General features: G+C 38.8%; 1 protein-coding gene and 1 long non-coding RNA gene across 3 annotated transcripts in view; one reads left to right on the forward strand and one right to left on the reverse strand.

The window, feature by feature from the left end:
- ANKEF1 (ankyrin repeat and EF-hand domain containing 1) overlaps positions 1 to 19,436 on the reverse strand; it is a 90,695-nt gene that overhangs the window by 65,471 nt on the left and 5,788 nt on the right. The gene's annotated exons all lie outside the window — the stretch shown is intronic.
- LOC147361300 (uncharacterized) lies at positions 1,682 to 12,320 on the forward strand. The gene is made up of 2 exons (XR_015140027.1): positions 1,682 to 1,830; positions 10,999 to 12,320. It is a non-coding gene; the product is annotated as an uncharacterized LOC147361300 (long non-coding RNA).

The following is a 19,436-nucleotide window of genomic DNA, read 5'->3' on the forward strand; positions in this document are numbered from 1 at the left end:
TCAAACCTCAACATGAATCAGCCATAGATATACATATATCCCCTCCCTTTTGAACCTCCCTCCCATCTACCTCCCCGTACCACCCCTCCCACCCCCAGGTTGATACAGGACCCCTGTTTGAGTTTCCTGAGCTATACAACAAATTCCTGTTAGCTATCTATTTTACATATGGTAATGTAAGTTTCTGTGTTACTCTCTCCATACATCTCACCCTCTCCTCCCCTCTCCCCTTGTCCATAAGCCTATTCTCTATGTCTGTTTCTCCATTGCTGCCCTGTAGATAAATTCTTCAGTACCATTTTTCTAGATTCTATATATATGCGTTAGAATATATTTATCTTTTTCTTTCTGACTCACTTCATTCTGTATAATAGGCGCTAAGTTCATTCACCTCATTAGAACTGACTCAAATGCAGTCCTTTTTATGGCTTATATTCCATTGAATATATGTACCACAGCTTCTTTATCCATTCATCTTGTCAATGGACAAGATCTAGGTTACTTCCATGTTCTGCTGCTGCTGCTGCTGCTAAGTTGCTTCAGTTGTGTCCGACTCTGTGCGACCCCATAGATGGCAGCCCACCAGGCTCCCCCATCCCTGGGATTCTCCAGGCAAGAACACTGGAGTGCATTGCCATTTCCTTTTCCAATGCATGAAAGTGAAAAGTGAAAGTGAAGTCGCTCAGTCGTGTCCGACTCCTAGCGACCTCATGGACTGCAGCCTACCAGGCTCCTCCATCCATGGGATTTTCCAGGCAAGAGTACTGGAGTGGGGTGCCATTGCCTTCTCCGCTTCCATGTTCTAGCTGTTGTAAATAGTGCTGCAATAAAAAATGGGATATATGTCTCTTTTCAATTTTCATTTCCTCAGCGTATATGCCTAGGACTGGGATTGCTGGGTCACATGGTGCTTTTATTCCTAACTTTTTAAGGAATCTCCATATCATCTTCCATGCTGCTAAGTCACTTCAGTCGTGTCCAACTCTGTGCGACCCCATAGACGGCAGCCCACCAGGCTCTGCCATCCTTGGGATTCTCCAGGCAAGAACACTGGAGTGGGTTGCCATTTCCTTCTCCAATGCATGAAAATGAAAAGTGAAAGTGAAGTCGCTCAGTTGTGTCCGACTCTTAGTGACCCCATGGACTGCAGCCTACCAGGCTCCTCGGTCCATGGGATTTTGCAGGCAAGAGTACTGGAGTGGGGTGCCATTGCCTTCTCCGATAGTGGCTGTATTAATTTACATTCCCACCAACAGTGCAAGAGTACTCCCTTTTCTCCACACCCTCTCCAGCATTTATTGTTTGTAGAGTTTCTCATGATGGCCATTCTGACCAGTGTGAGGTGATATCTCATTGTAGTTTTTATTTGCATTTCCCTAATAATGAGTGATGTTGAACATTTTTCATGTGTTTGTTAGCCATCTGTATGTCTTTTTGGAGAAATGTCTGTTTGGGTCCTTTTCAAATTTTATGATTGGGTTTGTTTTTCTGGTATTGAGTTGTATGAGCTGCTTGTATATTTTGGAAGCTAATCCTTTGTCGGTTGCTTCATTTGCTATTATTTTCTCCAATTCTGAGGGTTGTCTTTTCGCCTTGCTTATAGCTTCCTTTGCTGTGCAAAAGCTTTTAATTTTAATCAGGCCCCACTTGTTTACTTTTGTTTTTATTTCCATTACTCTAGGAGGTGGGTCATGGAGAAGGCAATGGCAACTCACTCCAGTGTTCTTGCCTGGAGAATCCCAGGCATGGAGAAGCCTGGTGGGCTGCCGTCTGTGGGGTCGCACAGAGTCAGACACAACTGATGAGACTTAGCAGCAGCAGCAGCAGGAGGTGGGTCATAGAGGATCTTGCTTTGATTTATGTCATTGAGTGTTCTGCCTCTGTTTTCCTCTAAGAGTTTTATACTTTCTGGTCTTACATTTAGATCTTTAATCCATTTTGAGTCTATCTTTATGTATGGTGTTAGGAAGTGTTCTAATTTCATTCTTTTACACATAGCTGTCCAGTTTTCCCAGCACCATTTATTGAAGAGGCTGTTTTTGCCCCATTGTATATTCTTGCCTCCTTTGTCAAAAATAAGGTGCCCATAGGTGCGTGGGTTGTTCTCTGGGCTTTCTATCTTGTTCCATTGGTCTATATTTCTGTTTTTGTGCCAGTATCCTACTGTCTTGATGACTGTAGCTTTATAGTACAATCTGAAATTAGGAAGGTTGACTCCTCCAGCTCCATTCTTCTTTCTCAAGACTACTTTGGCTATTCGGGGTCTTTTGTGTTTCCATATGAATTGTGAATTTTTTTGTTCTAGTTCTATGAAAAACGCCACTGGTAATTTCATAGGGATCACATTGAATCTGCAGATTGTGTTTGTAGTATAGTCATTTCACAATATTGATTCTTTCTACCCAGGAACATCTTTGATGTCTTTCATCAGTGTCTTATAATTTTTTGTGTACAGTTCTTTTGTCTCCTTAGGTAAGTTTATTCCTAGATATTTAATTCTTTTTGTTGCAATGGTGAATGGGACTGATTCCTTAATTTCTCTTTCTGATTTTTCATTGTTAGTGTATGGAAATGCAAGTGATTTCTGTGAATTGGTTTTGTGTCCTGCAACATTGCTAAATTCACTGATCGGCTATAGCAATTTTCTGATAGTATCTAGGATTTTCCATGTACAGTATCATGTCATCTGCAAACAGTGAGAACTTTACTTCTTTTCTGATCTGGATTCCTTTTATTTCTTTTTCTTCTCTGATTGCTGTAGCTAGGACTTCCAAAACCATGTTGAATAATAGTGGCGAAAGTGGACACCCTTGTCTAGTTCCTGATCTTAGGGGGAATGCTTTCACTGTTTCACCATTGAGAATAATGTTTGCTGTAGGCTTAACATATATGGCCTTTACCATGTTGAGGTAGGTTCCTTCTATGCCCATTTTTTGAAGAGTTTTAATCATAAATGGGTGCTGTATTTTGTCAAAGGCTTTTTCTGCATCTGTTGAGGTTATCATATGGTTTTTATCTTTCAATTTGTTAATGTGGTGTATCACATGGATTGATTTGCATATATTGAAGAATCCTTGCATCTCTGGAATAAACCCAATTTGATGATGGTGTATGAGAGTTTTAATGTGCTGTTGAATTCTGTTTGCTAAAATTTTGCTGAAGATTTTTGAATCTATGTTCATCAGTGATATTGGCCAGTAGTTTTCTTTTTTGTGTTGTCCTTGGTTTTGGTATCAGGGTGAAGGTGGCCTCGTAAAATGAGTTTGGAAGTGTTTCATCATCTTCAATTTTTTGGAAGAGTTTTAGAAAGATAGGCATTAGCTCTTCTCTAAATGCTTGATAGAATTCTCCTGTGAAGCCATTTGGTCCTGGGCTTTTGTTTTTTGGGAGATTTCAGTGCTTCAGTTTCAGTGCTTGTAATTGGGTTGTTCATAATTTCTATTTCTTCCTGGTTCAGTATTGGAAGGTTGAACTTTTCTAAGAGTCTGTCCATTTCTTCCAGGTTATCCATTTCATTGCCATATAGTTGTTCATAATAGTCTCATAATCCTTTGTATTTCTGCACTGTCTGTTGTAACCTCTCCTTTTTCATTTCTAATTTTGTTGATTTGATTCTTCTCTCTTTTTTTCTTGATGAGTCTGGCTAAAGGTTTGTCAGCTTTGTTTATCTTCTCAAAGAACCAGCCTTTAGTTTTATTAATCTTTACTACTGTTTCTTTCATTTCTTTTTCATTTATTTCTGATCTGATATTTATGATTTATTTCCTTCTGCTAATTTTGGGGAGTTTTTGTTCTTCTTTTTTCCAGTTGTTTTAGGTGTAAAGTTAGGTTGTCTATTCAATGTTTTCCTTGTTTCTTGAGGTAGGATTGTATTGCTATAAACTTTCTTCTTAGAACTGCTTCTGTTGCATCCCATAGTTGTTATATTTTCATTTGCATTTATTTCTAGAAATTCTTTGATTTCCCTTTTGATTTCTTCAGTAGCCTGTTGGTTATTTAGAAAGGTATTGGTTAATCTCCATTGTTTGTGTTTTTTTACAATTCTTTTCCTGTAATTAGTATCTAGTCTCATAGCATTGTGGTCAGAAACGATGCTTGATATGATTTCAATTTCCTTAAATTTACTGAGGTTTGATTTGTGGCCCAAGATGTGGTCTATCCTGGAGAATGTTCCATGAACACTTGAGAAGAAGGTGTATTCTTCTGCATTTGAATGGAATGTCCTGAAGATATCAATGAAATCCATCTCATCTAATGTATCATTTAAGACTTAGGTTTCCTTATTAATTTTCTGTTTTGATGATCTGTCCATTGGTGTGAGTGGGGTGTTAGTCTCCTACTATTATTGTGTTACTGTCAGTTTCTCCTTTTATGTCTGTTAGTGTTTGTCTTATGTATTGAGATCTCCTATGTTGGATGCATAGATATTGGCAATTGTTATGTCTTCCTCTTGGATTGATCCCTTGATCATTATGCAGTGTCCTTCCTTATCTCTTGTAATATTTTTTATTTTAAGGTCTATTCTGTCTGATATGAGTATTGCTATTCCAGCTTTCTTTTGCTTGCCATTTGCATGCAATATATTTTTTCCATCCTCTCACTTTCGGTCTATATGTGTCTACAGGTCTGAAGTGGGTTTCTTGTAGACAGCATATATATGGGTCTTGTTTTTCTATCCATTCAGCCAATGTGTTTCTTTTGGTTGGAGCATTTAATCCATTTACATTTAAAGTAATTATAGATTTATATGTTCCTATTGGTATTTTCTTAATTGTTTGAGGTTTGATTTTGTAGATCATTTTTCTTCTCTTATATTTCTTGACTATATAAGTCCCTTTAACATTTGTTGCAAAGCTGGTTTGGTGGTACTGAATTCTCTTAACTTTCACTCGTCTGAAAAGCTTTTGATTTCTCCATCAATTTTGAATGAGATCCTTGCCAGGTAGAGTAACCTTGGTTGTAGATTTTTCCCTTTTAGCACTTTAAATACATCCTGCCATTCCCTTCTGGCCTGCAGTTTCTGCTGAAAGATCAGCTGTTAAACATATGGGGATTGCCTTGTATGTTACTTGTTGCTTTTCCCTTGCTGCTTTTAATATTCTTTCTTTGTTTTTAACCTTAGTTAGTTTTATTAGTATGTGTCTTTGGCATGTTTCTCCTTGGGTTTATCCTGTATGGGACTCTGTGCCTCTTGGACTTGATCAACTATTTTCTTTTCCATGTTAGGGAAATTTTAAACTATAATCTCATCAAAAAATTTCTCATACCTTTTCTTGCTATCTTCTTCTTCTGGGACCCCTATAATTCAAATGTTGGTGTGTTTGATATTGGCCCAGAGGTTTCTGAGACTATCCTCAGTTCTTTTCATTCTTTTTACTTTGTTCTGCTCTCTGGAAGTTATTTCCACAATTTTATCTTCCAGTTCACTGATTTGCTCTTCTGCTTTAGATATTCTGCTATTTATTCCTTCTGGAGTATTTTTAATTTCAGCAATTCTTCTGTTTGTCTCTGTACATTTATTCTTTAATTCTTCTATGTCTTTGTTAATTGATTCTTGCATTTTCTCCGTTTTGTTTCCAAGGTTTTTGATCATCTTTACTGTCATTATTCTGAATTATTTTTTCAGGTAGTTTGCCTATTTCCTCTTCATTTACTTGGACTTCTGGGTTTCTAGCTAATTCTTTCATTTGTGCAGTATTTCTGTGCCTTTTCATTATTATTATTTTTTTAAAACTCATTGTGTTTGAGGTCTCCTTTTCACAGGCTTTAAGGTTGAATTCTTTCTTCCTTTTGGTTTCTGTCCCCCTATGGTTGGTGCAGTAGTTTGTTTAAGCTTCGTATAGGCTGTGATTTATGCTGAGTTTTTTTCCCGCCACTCTGATGGGCAAGGCTGAGTGAGGTGGTAATCCTGTCTGCTGATTATTGGGTTTGTATTTTTGTTTTGTTTGTTGTTTGGATGAGGCGACCTACACAGGGTGCTACCTGGTGACTGAGTGATGCCAGGTCTTATATTCAAGTGGCTTCCTTTGTGTGAATTCTCACTTTTCGATACTCCCTAGGGTAAGTTCTCTGGTATTCTAAGGACTTGGAGTCAGTGTTTCCACTCCATAGGCTCAGGGTTTGATCTCTGGTCAAGAAGGAAGATTCCACAAATGGTTTTCTATGGCTTTAATTGAGATTAAAATACATGCCCAAAATGAGAAACCAAAGATGAATCCCAAACAAATAGCAGTTACAAAATCAGGCAAATAATAATTAAAATAATGGAATATATACATATACATCAATAAGCAAAATCAAAACAGTCCAACAAAAATAAAGTACAATAGATTGACCCAGTGAACAAAGGAAATAAAAAATTATATTTACCGGTTTAGAACAAAACTAACTAAAGCACAAACTGGAAAACAAAACTAAAGCAAGATGGCAACTGGGGAATAAAACAATGAAAACACAACTAACAAATATGTTGAGAGGAAAGGAAAGAAAGAAAAGAAGGAAAGAATAGATATGCAAAGCTAAATAGAGGTAGATAAAGAAGATTTATATACATTAAAGATTAAGTTCAAGGGGAAAAGAACAGTAGGAAAAACAAAGGAATAATTGTAGAAAAATTAATAATAGGTTTTAAAAAAAATTTTTTAAATGAGGAAAAAAAAAAAAGGGAAAATTCCACAGAACTGCAAGAGGCAGAGGTTTATAACAACAGGAAAAAATATGATTAAAAAAAACCTCAAAACTTAATTAGATTTCATAGTGCCAATAAAATCAACATACAGCAAGGGGGCACGGAAGAAAAAAAAAGGAAAAAAAAATCCAAAAGAATCTATAGAACAAGTCAAATCATAAGAATAATAAGTGTTTTTCTTAAGTCGTTGCTGTCAGGAATCCTTTCCCTTGCCTGGAGTCACAGTCCACCTCACCTCCCTAGGATGCCCTCCAACACTGTGCTGGTCTCTGGACCTGCTGTGAGGGCAGCTCAGATTCTAATCTGGTCATACTCCTGTGTGTTCTTGCCTCCAATGTCCATAGCTATCAGAACCAGTGCATTTTCCTTTGTGGGAGCTCTCAATGACCTTTTATATATTCTGTGCAACACAGAGTCTGTCTAGTTGATCGTGTGGATTTAATCTGCAGCTTGTACAGCTGGTGGGAAGGTTTTAGGTCTTCTTCCTTAGCCACACTGCCCCTGGGTTTCAATTGTGGTTTTATTTCCATCTCTTCGTGTGGGTCGTCCACTGGGGTTTGCTCCTGAGGCTGCCCTGGAGGACTTGGGTTTGCCCCTGTGAGGGCCAGGTGTGGACGTGGTGCAGCTGCTTGCGTCGCAGAGTTTCTGGCAGCACCAGGCACTCAGGAGAGTTGGTGGCTAGGGCAACAGGAAATACAGTGTTCTAGAAGGTTATGGCAACCAGTATTGGCCAACAAACTCTGGTATTCTTGCCTGGAGAACCCCCGCCGACAGAGAAGACTGTAGGCTACAGTCCACAGGGTCGCAAAGAATTGGAAATGACTTAAGCGACCATGCATGCATAGACACAAGATTTTTTTTTTTTTTTTTTTTGCCTGTGGCAGCTCTTCCTCAGTGAGGGTTGAGTGTGAAGGTGGTGCAGCTGCTTGGGTCATGGGGATCCTGGTTGTGCCAAGTGTGCAGGGACACGGACTGGCTCAGCCACTGGAGTTATGACCCTGTCAAAGTCTTTTTTCAAGCCTCTGGAAGCTGATGATCAGAAAGCCTCTTTGCCTAGTCTTTCTCTGTAGCTCTGCCCATTCAGACATTTAGAGGGCTCCTTTGCCTGGGGTCCTGCTGGGGATCCTATTCTGTAAATTGGCACATCAGGCACTTAAAGGGGTATCCTGGGTAGGGTCCTACTCTGTAGGTCAGTGTATCAGGCGCTTGATGGGCCAGTGTCTCTATTGTTCAGCCGCTGATACTGGCTCATGGGGAGATGGCTCCATCCCCTACGCATGACTCAGCAGTATCACCTTGCTTCCATGGATGCCTGGCTGTCCTCCACGGGCATTCCCCGCCTCAGTCTCCTCCCTCACGTTCCCTCATTCCCTCTCTCTGCACTCAACAGCAGCTCTTGCCCTGGGATTGCTCCACAATCCCCAAACTCCAGCTCCCAGCCACTTCACCTACTTGGAGACCTGTGTCCCTGTTCTGGGTATGTATGGCTGCTGCAAGGACTGTCTCAATCTCATTTCATTTAGGCTGTCACTGATCAGCTGTTTCATTCTCAGCCTTAAATGTTTCTCCTCTGACTCAGACAATTGCCCTGATGTGGGGATCAGACCCTTGCTTCAGTTCCCCCACCTGCCGAGAGCAGGTCCAGTCCTAGTAACACTCCTGTTTTTTTCCCCTAGTTCCTTCATCCCACTAAGTTTTACGTGGTTCTATATATTCTTTTCTGCTGGTCAGGTCCTCCTGCCTGCTCTCAGCTGGTGTTCTGCAAGCACTTCTGTGTCTGAAGGTGTGTTCCTGGTGTATCCGTGGAGAGAGCTGTATTCCACATCCACGTCCACCTACTCCACCACCTTGTTCTTGACCCCATTGTTTTAAATCTAGTGCACTTGTAGGGTATTTCTTATTCTTATTGGACATCAAGGAAAGCTGCTTTAGTTATTGTGACAAAGAGATCACTTTGGGGTGATGTCATTTATTCTTTTCCAACATTAAATTTTTTTTTTTTTTTTTGGTTGCTTGTTTGTTTTGTTTTTAGTACTTGTTTGGAACCCAAATACAGTCATATATATCCACACACTAAATAAAGTGAAGCATGCCCTGGCATGTTTAAAACTGTGGTTCTCTTCAATAAAACAAAGTGGGAAAATCTAATTAACACTTCTAATAGATAATGAAAAAAGTTACTTTCTCAGTCGTGTCCAACTCTTTGCCATCCCATGGACTGTAGCCTGCCAGGCTCCTCTACCCATGGAAATCTCCAGACAAGAATACTGGAGTGGGCTGCCATTCCTTTCTCCAGGGGATCTTCCCAATCCACAGATCAAACCCAGGTCTCCCACATTGTAGGGCAGATTCTTACTGTCTCAGCCACCAGGGAAGCCTCAGTTCTAATAGAGAATATTTATCCCCTTTAGAAAGATAATTACTTTGATGTAATTATCTACTGTAGTAAAGTATTCTAATTGACTATAACAGGGTAACCCTAGCAAAGCCAGGTACCATTTCCATTACTGCAGTCCAAAATTGAACATACGGACGAAAGTTTACAACGTGAATAAATTCCAGTTTGACTTAAAACTACTTAAGTATTTAACTTCTAAGGCATTTATTTTTAAGATAAATGCCATAGAAGTTGTAGAGGCTGCAGATTCCAGGACCTGACTCTTGAAGAGCCTGTGGTTTAATGGGAGGAGACAGGGGAATAGCCACAGTATAAAATCAGTGCTATGTTTAGGGGTACAAACAAAACAATATGAACTCATAGTGATGGAGAGTTATTTTCCTGGGGTTACTGGGAAAACCTTCACTTAAATGGAGGTATTTTAGTTTAAATTTAATTGGTTGTTTGTTTTAGTTTGAACCTAGTTTGGAGTGTACCAAGTGGAAAAGAAGAGAGAAAATGAATAAATACATGTCCCACCCATGACAAACAGCAAAGGTAAAGTCAGGGAGGAATTAATATCATTGTGTGAAAACTAGAAACAAGATACAAATCATATGTTGTTCTTCAATGTCAAGTTACTGACAGGCCACATGATATCTATTTGGCTTGTTTAAAATGTATTTTCAAATAGAAGTAATAAGACAAATTGTATTTCAACTAACTCTTCTGGATGAGGAATCTGGCCCTTCTGATCTGTTGTAGAAGGAACAAAGGAGTATGCCTCGGGAACAATTCTGCTGGTGTGTTACATGTGTCTGTACATAGGGAGCACCAGGGCAAAACATGTTTATAGTCAGATATGTTAAACAGCTCCCGATTGGATATTTTTTCTAAAATAGGTAAGCAAATATTTAAAAACAAATAACCAAGCACAATGCATTTTATAACTACAAGAGATTCTGAGTGGTGACCAATAGGATCCCTGGGGAATGATACTGAGAGATGAAGCAACAAAGATAACCCTGGTACAAATGCTCGGAGGGGCTTTATGCCCAACCATGGGCCTGTTTTCATGCAGGTGCCCTGTTACGGGCTCTCCCCTTCTTCTCCGCCTTCGCTTGACTGCAGAACCCCTGGTAGCTTCTTCCATTAGGCAGGACTTCTTGGCCCATTCCTTGCTTCCAGATGAAACTTGCCCAGAATCAGGTGTCTCCACCAACCACCACACTCTCTTGATTCCTCCATTTCAAAACTGTGCTCCATACCTGCAGCTGTCTCTTTTATTCTTTATTTTATTTTATTTTTGCCATTTGCAAATACAAAGAATTACATAATTTCATTTCCCAGTGAACCCATCAAGTTAAGGAAAATGAAATACAGGTATGACTAGAAAATTCAGACAGTTCACAAAGAGATGAAATGAAAAATGAATTTCTCTCCATCCCCTACAAATCTCTTTCCCCAAAGGGTAAATGTGGCTATTAACTTCTTATGATTCCTTCCAGGTAAACTAATGGATAAATGTGCTATATTCTCTGACTGGAGTTAGTCTTGTGATTGATTTTATTTTTCAAGGAAACAATCAGGACCACTAAAATTTTCAAGTTTATTTTCAGTTTGCAAAGTACTTTCTTTGGATAGTTTTAAGTTCCTCTCTGTTTTTGATTCTCTATTCTCATATTGTAATATTGTGTTTCTTCCTTTGCTAATTAGGTTCATCAAGAAGTTACCTGCTGTGTTCATTCCTATTTTGTCCCTACTTACTTGCTTTTCAACTGATTCATCCACTTATTTTTTCCTGTTTTCTAGATAAGAATTTTCCTTTGATCTTGTTTTCTGCCTTTTCTTAAATGTATTTTGTTGTTATTTTCTACCTTTTGGTCTTAAGGAGTTAATCCTTCTATTTTGTTATTTCCTATGGACTTCCCAGGTGGTGCTAATGGTAAAGTACCCACCTGCCAATGCCGGAGACATCAGCGACATGGGCTCGATTCCTGAGTTGAGAAGATACCCTGGAGGAGGGCATGGAAACCCACTCCACTATTCTTGCTTAGAGAATCCCATAGACAGAGGAGCCTGCTGGGCTGCAGTCCACAGGGTCTCAAAGAGTCAGACACAACTGAAGCAACTTAGCACACACACGTAGTATGTAAGGCTGTGTATTTTTCTCTGCTTTTAAGTTTTAATGTTTATTGTTTTCATTATTAAAAACTTCCGATCAATAACCTCAGATATGCAGATGATACCACCTTTATGGCAGAAAGTGAAGAGGAACTAAAAAGCCTCTTGATGAAGGTGAAGAGGAGAGTGAAAAAGTTGGCTTAAAACTCAACATTCAGAAAAAGAAGATCATGGCATCTGGTCCCATCACTTCATGGGAAATAGATGGGAAAACAGTGGAAACAGTGTCAGACTTTATTTTTTGGGGCTCCAAAATCACTGCAGATGGTGATTGCAGCCATGAAATTAAAAGACGTTTACTCCTTGGAAGAAAAGTTATGACCAACCTAGATAGCATATTGAAAAGCAGAGACATTACTTTGCCAACAAAGGTCCGTCTAGTCAAAGCTATGGTTTTTCCTGTGGTCATGTATGCATGTGAGAGTTGGACTGTGAAGAAGGCTGAGCGCCGAAGAATTGATGCTTTTGAACTGTGGTGTTGGAGAAGACTCCTGAGAGTCCCTGGGACTGCAAGGAGATCCAACCAGTCCATTCTGAAGGAGATCAGCCCTGGGATTTCTTTGGAAGGAATGATGCTAGAGCTGAAACTCCAGTACTTTGGCCACCTCATGTGAAGAGTTGACCCATTGGAAAAGATTCTGATGCTGGGAGGGATTGGGGGCAGGAGGAGAAGGGGACGACAGAGGATGAGATGGCTGGATGGCATCACTGACTGGATGGACGTGAGTCTGAGTGAACTCCGGGAGTTGGTGATGGACAGGGAGGCCTGGCGTGCTGTGATTCATGGGGTTGGAAAGAGTCAGACACAACTGAGCAACTAAACTGAACTGAAATACTCTGCATTTACAATTTTGATCACTTCTTTGATTCCAGATGTAAAATGCATAGAAAATTAAAATCTCCTAGATTGTTGCAGTTTTTCACCTGGATTTCAGTTATTATTTTTTACTTTGACTTCATGTGTGTGTGCATGTTTAGAATGTTGTCTGTTCTATTTCTACTTTTTCTTTTAATACATGGAAAAAATTTTGGAACTGTGAGTGATTAAAATAAACTATAGCATTTACTATATTTTTATACTTTTGCTTTGATTATTTTCTTCAGAACTTCAAGTTCTTAGGTATCTACATCCATTTTGTTTCCTAGCATTTCTTACAGTTCATGATTTATTTTTTGTTATGATAGTTACTATTTAACATTTTTACTATCTTATTATTTAAATTTTTGCTATAAATTAGACTTATGTGTTTTGTCCTTTTTAAGCTTCTCTTCTGTAAATCTGAACTTCTCCATTATTAGTATCACATCTTCAACTTTCTGTTAATTTTTTGATATGGGACTTGTTCATCCTTTAAAAATTTACCCTTCCAGTCCTTCTTTACATTATTTGTATTTTATTCAAGCATGTTTGTTGCTGTTTACCCAACCTGTCATTTTTTATTCTAACTTTAATGTATGTATTGACATTTTAAAAGAAAATTATGTTTAGATTTAACTCTATCATCTTGACATCTTTTCTGTTTTAAATACTGTGAATCCAATTGAATCAACCTTTAAATCTGCAAACTAATATTCATTTTGCAGATTTTTTAAGATTTAGACTCTACTTTTCAAAATTATTTAGCTACTTCTTTGCCTGTAGTACACAATCAGTCTTCCAGCAGCCTAAGGTATAGGACGAAAACACACTACACAGGAGTACCTGTGAAAACACTCAAGCCAATGAGTTCTCCTGAAACTAAAGACCCACGTGAGTTTGAGCAAAATCTAGCATGAAAAAATGCCTGCAGAAAAACAATAAAACAAAACCAAAAAAAGTCTAAGAGCTTCAAAAAACCCTGCTATCTCAACATGAGTTAGAGCTGCCCAAAAGTAGTGACTAAGAATAATGTTACTACCTGAAAGTTTAAAACTAGGTGGGTCTCATGGTCTCAGCAAGCTGGTGTGGGTCTAGTAGGCAGCACTGCTGACCTTGGGGGGACCCTGGGCACCATTTCGTGTTTGGGGGCTGGCTGGCTTTAGCCTGGTCCAGTCTTGCCTGGGAAATCCCATGGACGGAGGAGCCTGGTAGGCTGCAGTCCAGACACGACTGAGCAACTTCACTTTCACTTTTCACTTTCATGCACTGGAGAAGGAAATGGCAACCCACTCCATACTCTTGCCTGGAGAATCCCAGGAATGGGAGCCTGGTGGGCTGCCCTCTATGGGGTCGCACAGAGTCGGACACAACTGATGTGACTTAGCAGCAGCAGTGTGGCCTCAGTTGTACATAGGCTCTCATCTTCCAACAGTCTGGCTGGAGCTTATTCCCAAGGTTCTGATAGGACTCCAAGAGAGCAAAGTGCAAACTCCCTTCACATGTGGCTGGTTAACTAACTCAGTCTCACTTCTGACAAGTTCTCTTGGTCTAACCAAGAGTAAGGCCAGCCCAGATTCAAGAGGCAGGAAAAAAGACGCAGCCACTTTCTGATGGGAGGAGCTGTAAAGTTGAGTGCAAAGAGCTTGAAGGATGTAAGGAATGAAATGCTTTAGGAATTGATATGTTACTAGGAATTTAACTCATTTGCATTCAGGTCTTCTCAGAGACTTGAGCATTCTTCAATGAAAGGAAAACTGTTAACATAAAATGGGGATTTGCTGTATGACTTAGGTAACTCAAACAGGGGTTCTGTGACAATCTAGAAGGGCAGGGTGGGGAGGGAGATGGGAGGAGGTTTGGGAGGGAGGGGACATGGGTGTATTGATGGCTGATTCTTGTTGATGTTTGACAGAAAACCACAAAATTCTGTAAAGCAAATATCCTTAAATTTAAAAAAATAAATAAGTGGCCAAAAAAAAAAAATGGACAAAATCTATCATGCAGAAATTCATTTGGGGCATTTTATAATGTATTGTCTATGCCCTGATGTCAGCATTTCCACTGAGTTTGTCTTAACTCTGGGAATACTGAGTATGCTTACATAGAAACTTATGAACTTTGCAAGAACCTATACTTTTCAGATTTAAAAAAAATTGGAGAAAATTAATATTTGCTCATATATTGGTGTTTATAATCCCTGGTGGCTCAGACAGTAAAGAATCTACCTGCAATGTGGCAGATCTGAGTTTGATCCCTGGGTTGAGAAGGCCCCTTGAAGAAGGAAATGGCAATCCACTCCAGTATTCTTGCCTGGAAAATTCAATGGCCAGAGGAGCCTGGTGAGCTATAGTCCATGGGGCTGCAAAGAGTTGGACATGACTGAGTGACTGACACACACAGTACAACTTAACAATGAATTTTACGTAGCTACTGATAGATTTTCTTACTATAAATATGCCTATTTCTCAGAATTGTTCTTTGAATGATTCATTTACATATCTTAGACTTTGTGAGCATATAAACAGTCTCAGGATTCCATGGAAGTTATGTCTATATTATTTGTTTCAATCATAGGATAAGCCCTCTGCAGTTAAATAAAGAGTATATCCTTTAGGGATAAAAAGTCTTTCCAAATATATTTTTCTAAATTTGTCAGGCCTTTTCAGAACATGAATCTTATTTTAAAAGATATCTGTGATTTGCATTTTTTAAATTTCTCAAGGCTAACAATGACATGAAATTATAGTGTTTCATAATGATGTTAATTAGTAAAACTGCTAGAGATCAAAACTTGAGATTGAAAAAATAATCCAGAATGTTTACATCATTTTTTCTTATTCAGCAAGCCCTTCACATACACAGTGAAATGGGGAATTCTGACAATCTTTAAATACATTAAGAATGCCGTGTGTGTTATTTGCTCAGTTGTGTCTGATTCTTTGCGACTCCGTGAACTGGGGCCCACCAAGCTCCTCTGTTCATAGGATTTCCTAGGCAAGAATACTGGAGTGGGTTACTATTTCCTTCTCTGGATCTTCCCAACGCAGGGGTCGAACCTGGGTGTCCCACATTGCAGGCAGATTCTTTACCGTCTGAACCATCAGGGAAGCCCAAGTAAGGATTGCAGGTGCATGCATGCTAGATGGCTTCAGTTGTGTCTGACTGTGTGTGACCCTATGACTGGAGCCTGCCAGGAATCTCCAGGCAAGAATACTGGAGAATACAGAGCATCCCCTCCTCCAAGGGATCTTCCTGACTCAGGGACTGAACCCGAGTCTCCTGCGTTGGCACTGTACCACGAGTGCCACCCGGGAGGCCCCATACAACTGAGGCACCCCCTTCAAGCGGGAGTAGGTCCAGTGGCCTAAGGATGCCCACATGCATCAGATCTACAGTTCTCTGCTCTACCAGCTGAGTTATCAAAGGGCGCTTAAGAGTACTACTTGCTGGAATTTTCAGCCCTGAGTTATATACTAGGATGGGGCTTCCCAGGTGGCTCTAGTGGTAAAGAACCCACCTGCCAATGCAGGAGACATAAGAGATGCAGGTTCGATCCCCGGGTCAGGAAGATCCCCTGGAGGAGGGCAGGGAAACCCACTTCAGTATTCTTGCCTGGAGAATCCCCATGGACCGAGGATCCTGGAGGGCTACAGTCCATAGGGTTGCAAAGAGTTGGACACGACTGAAGCGACTTAGCACACATGCACACATATACTGGGATAATTATCACAAATAATAAAAATGAGAAAAATTACTTTAGTATATCTTTTTTTTTCTCAAAATGATTTTGTAAAATGGGAATTTTGAAACAAGTGTTGTGTACTGTATTATTAAAACAAAATTTAGGAGAGTTCCTTGTCAGTCCAGTGGTTAAAACTCAGTGCTTTCACTACTGAGGCCCAGGTTCAAGATCCCCCAAGTACCATGGCTCAGCCAAAAAACCCCAAACTTAAATAACTAGCTAACTGATATTTTTTATCATAATGCATTTCTGTCAGTGATGTCTAAGAACAATTAATACAAGAATGCTATGCCTATTTAGCAAGAAATGAAAACTTTTGTTCTTAATGACACCTGGCTACTAAGTAAAGACAAATTAAATTGGCTAAATTAACACAGTGGAAGATGCTGTGATTGAGAACACACATGCTTTAAGTGATTTTTCAAAAATTATTTCAAAAAAATTTTCAAAAATTATTATTTCAAAAAATCCAAACAATCTGGATCTTTTACTTATACAAAATCCTCCATGAAGAGCATTATTCCCTGCAGACTAGTTTTTATAGCCAGGCCAAAAAACAAAAAAACAACAGCAAAAAACTCTGCTTTAATTTATACACTATTCTATATATTCTATATAAATTGATTTAGAAGCTAAATATAAATATCAAATCCACAGAACTCTTTTCATTATGAAAAAGTGAAATGCTGTACCCATTAAGTAATGACTCCACTACTTCCTCTCCTGTGTCCCTGGAAACCACCATTCTCTTTGTCTCTATGAACTTGATAGTTCCATGTACCTCATGTAAGTAGAATTATACATTACTTGTCCTTTGTGACTGGTTTATTTCACATAAAATGATATCCTTAAGGTTCATCTATATTGTAGCATGTATCAGAATTTCTATGCTTTTTAAAATACTGAATAATATTCTATGGTATAGATATACCATATTTTGTTTATTCATTCATCTGTCAAAGGACACTTGGATTGCCCGTATCCTTTAGCTACTATAAGTAATGCTGCTGCTGCTGCTACTGCTAAGTCACTTCAGAGCACACCAGGCTCTCCCGTCCCTGGGATTCTCCAGGCAAGAACACTGGAGTGGGTTGCCATTGCCTTCTCCAATGTATGAAAGTGAAAAGTGAAAGTGAAGTCGCTCAGTCTCTTTGAGACTCTGCTTTCAATTCATATACATATATATATAGATATATCTTATATATATACCCAAAACTGGAATTGTTTGGTCATCTAATAATTCCATTTTTAATTCTATAAGGAATTACCATACTGTTTTCTATAGAGCCTGTATCATTTTACATTTCCACCAGCAGTGCACAACTGGTCCAATTTCTCCACATCCTCACTAACACTTATTCTATGAGTTTTAATAGTGGCCATCCCAATGAGAGTGAGATGTATCTCACTGTGGTTTTGATTTTCATCTCCTTAATAATTAGTGATGTTGAGACTCTTTTCATATGCTTATTGACCATTTGTATATCTTCTTTGGAGAAATGTCGATTCAAGTCTTTTGGCTATTTTTATCATTAGGTTGTTTTATTGTTGAGTTATAGTTCTTTAAATATTTTGGACATTAACCCTTTATAATTATAACATGATTTATAAATATATCCTTGCATCTCATGAGCTGTTTTTTTCAACCTATTCATTGTGTTCCTTGATGCATGGAAATTTTTAATTTTGACATAGTTTGGTTTCTCTTTAAAATTTTTTCTGTGCTTTTGGTGCTATATTCAAGAATTATTGCCAAATAGTCCATTTACTTTTAGCCAAGTCTGTCTCCTAAGGCACAAAGATTACTTACAATGCAAATCAATTAGATAAACTGGATTAGTTTACTCATTAAAAACACAGGCTATTAAAAATGAGTAAAATTAAAAATGGCAAACAGTTTTTATTGAAATTTTAACTTCTGAAAAGTAGTAACTTCTATTTGTTTAACTAGTTGATTACTTTTACTAAAGCTTTGAATTCATGTCTAGTTCATAGATCTTTTCAAACTGAGACCTAATGGAAACCCTTTGAAATCTAAGTCTATGTATTAAGTTTCTTTGTTTTGACAAGCACCTCCTACAGTGACTGGTAAGCACCATCTATTCAATAAACCCTTACAATAGCAAAATAGCCTATGTAAGGCTATTGATATTATTTATAACATGTTTTCATTTTATGAATGAACAAATTGAGATCCTGCAGAAAAAGTAATCTGTGTTCAAAAGAAGTAACTTGCCAGCAGATACAATAAAAATGCACAGGTTTAGAAGTCTGGATGGTCTGTCTGAATTAATTAATAATTAGGAGCAATTGATGTCAGTGGGACACAGGTATGCATATGATGTCATCCTTTAATTGTAGGCAGGTAGTGGAGATAAGAAATGGGTCTCTAAGAACATTTATTCTAAGAGTTTTTCCCTCAATTCTGTAAGTGTTCTGAAAATTGCCACCTTGTCTCTTGGGGGCTCCCACTTTGCATGCATCCCCTAAGTATTTGCAATGCATTTTGAGAAATGCTTAGAGATCGTCTGTGTCAACTGCCATCTTGGCTGACCACATTTTATATTTCTAACTCATTTTATTCTGTAAAGTTTGCAGTTATTTTCGACTGAAAGAGGCTTCTGTCATTGGGATCACATCCTCTTTTTTTTCAGATGGAAGAACAGAGGCCTAGGAAAGCAGTGACTTGACACAATAAACTGCCAGCAGGGGTGTGGTTAAGATTAGAGTCTCAGATCTGAACGTTTACATTTGCTAGAAACGTCAGCAGAAGCAGAAAAGAGACAACAGTTTCACATTCCAGGACTTGAGTTTCTTCCTTGTCTTGTGCCTTCTGGGAGCTTCTTTCCCTCAGCCATCCACAAAGCCAGAAACACATTTGGCTTCTAACACTCAGACCTCCCCAGACATGCTCACAAAGCCGTGGGATGCCAGCAATCTCATCCTCAGCCCTCAATGGGCTGGGCCCACTGGCACCAGAAGTGGGAGAGCTGGACCCCTTTCCCAAGCTTTTCCACTCGACCTTTTTATTTTGGTAAAAGTGGCTTCATTCTGTAAAGATTGGCATAACTCGCTTCTCCAAGTGTTACTGTCTCTGGAGTCAAGATTGACAAGGTTGCTAACACTGCAAAATGCTCAAATTCATCTGACTTTCCAAGTAGTGGACTGGAAACATCCATGGGAAAATTAGCGAACTTCTGTGAGAATCAATTGGGTTGAATTAAACTTTTGATGTACTGTGAATTCAGGTCAGTTCATTAGAATTATATTTTAATAGTTATGGGTGTGCTAATATAATGTTATTCTTCAGTGCAAATTGGCAACTCTCCCAGACTTTGGGAAACTTCAAAGGAAAGAATTTCAAAATCCTATGTAGCAGATACATATAAGAAGTCAGAAAAACTTATTAAGAATCTTCTATTAAAGTACACAATGAACCCTAGATTTATCTTATGAGTTATGATCTTAAATGGTGTCTGTTTGCCCTGAAAAGAACAACATTGTTCAATGGTGTGAGGAGCAAGTAGAAAATTCATAAGGAGAGAAGCTCCTCTTTCTCCTTAGAATTTGTGACGTCATTGTATTC

Source organism: Bos grunniens, chromosome 13 (assembly GCF_055505025.1).
Source record: "Bos grunniens cultivar Pamir isolate PY7600 chromosome 13, Bosgru_T2T1.0, whole genome shotgun sequence".
Classification (NCBI taxonomy): domain Eukaryota; kingdom Metazoa; phylum Chordata; class Mammalia; order Artiodactyla; family Bovidae; genus Bos; species Bos grunniens.